At 26.6% G+C, this 1363-nt stretch overlaps 1 protein-coding gene across 2 annotated transcripts in view; it reads left to right on the top strand.

The window, feature by feature from the left end:
* Positions 1–1363, top strand: part of abcg5 (ATP-binding cassette, sub-family G (WHITE), member 5) — an 18377-nt gene that overhangs the window by 7702 nt on the left and 9312 nt on the right. The window lies entirely within an intron of this gene.

Raw genomic sequence — 1363 nt, 5'->3', positions numbered from 1 at the left:
TTTTGACATTTTTATGCCTTATTATCAAATTACATTTTTTGACGTTTTATGCCTTACTATACTATGACGTTTTATGCCTTACTATACTATGACGTTTTTTGACATTTTTATGCCTTATTGTAAAATTACGTTTTTTGACGTTTTTATGCCTTACTATACTATGACGTTTTTTGACATTTTTATGCCTTATTATAAAATGAAATTTTTTGAAGTTTTTATGCCTTACTATACTATGACGTTTTTTGATGTTTTGATGTCTTGTTATAAAATTACGTTTTTGTCATTTTTAAAATGACGTTTTATGCCTTACTATACCATGACGTTTTTTGACATTTTTATGCCTTATTATCAAATTACATTTTTTGACGTTTTATGCCTTACTATACTATGACGTTTTTTGACATTTTTATGCCTTATTATAAAATTACGTTTTTTGACGTTTTTATGCCTTACTATACTATGACGTTTTTTGATGTTTTGATGTCTTGTTATAAAATGACGTTTTTGTCATTTTCATGCCTTGTTATAAAATGACGTTTTATGCCTTACTATATTATGACGTTTTTTGACATTTTTATGCCTTATTATAAAATGACATTTTATGCCTTACTATACTATGACGTTTTTTGACATTTTTATGCCTTATTATAAAATTACGTTTTTTGACGTTTTATGCCTTACTATACTATGACATTTTATGGCTTACTATACTATGACGTTTTTTGACATTTTTATGCCTTATTATCAAATTACATTTTTGACGTTTTATGCCTTACTATACTATGACGTTTTATGCCTTACTATACTATGACGTTTTTTGACATTTTTATGCCTTATTATAAAATGACATTTTTTGACGTTTTTATGCCTTACTATACTATGACGTTTTTTGACGTTTTTATGCCTTGTTATAAAATGACGTTTTTTGTCATGTTCATGCCTTGTTATACTATGACGTTTTATGCCTTACTATATTATGACGTTTTTTGACATTTTTATGCCTTATTATAAAATTACGTTTTTTGACGTTTTTATGCCTTACTATACTAGGACGTTTTTTGATGTTTTTATGTCTTATTATAAAATGACGTTTTTTGACGTTTTTATGCCTTACTATACTAGGACGGTTTTTGACATTTTCATGCTTTGTTATACTATGACGTTTTATGCCTTACTATACTATGACGTTTTTTGACATTTTTATGCCTTATTATAAAATGACGTTTTTTGACGTTTTTATGCCTTACTATACTATGACATTTTATGCCTTACTATACTAGGACGTTTTTTGATGTTTTTATGTCTTGTTATAAAATGACGGTTTTTGTCATTTTCATGCCTTGTTATACTATGACGTTTTATG

Source organism: Seriola lalandi, unplaced genomic scaffold, assembly GCF_002814215.2.
Source record: "Seriola lalandi dorsalis isolate HSWRI2012SDOR001 ecotype SW California unplaced genomic scaffold, Sedor1 jcf7180002054948, whole genome shotgun sequence".
Taxonomy (NCBI): Eukaryota; Metazoa; Chordata; class Actinopteri; order Carangiformes; family Carangidae; genus Seriola; species Seriola lalandi.
Note: the sequence above shows the minus strand (reverse complement) of the source record. Positions and strands in the feature narration are given on the sequence as shown.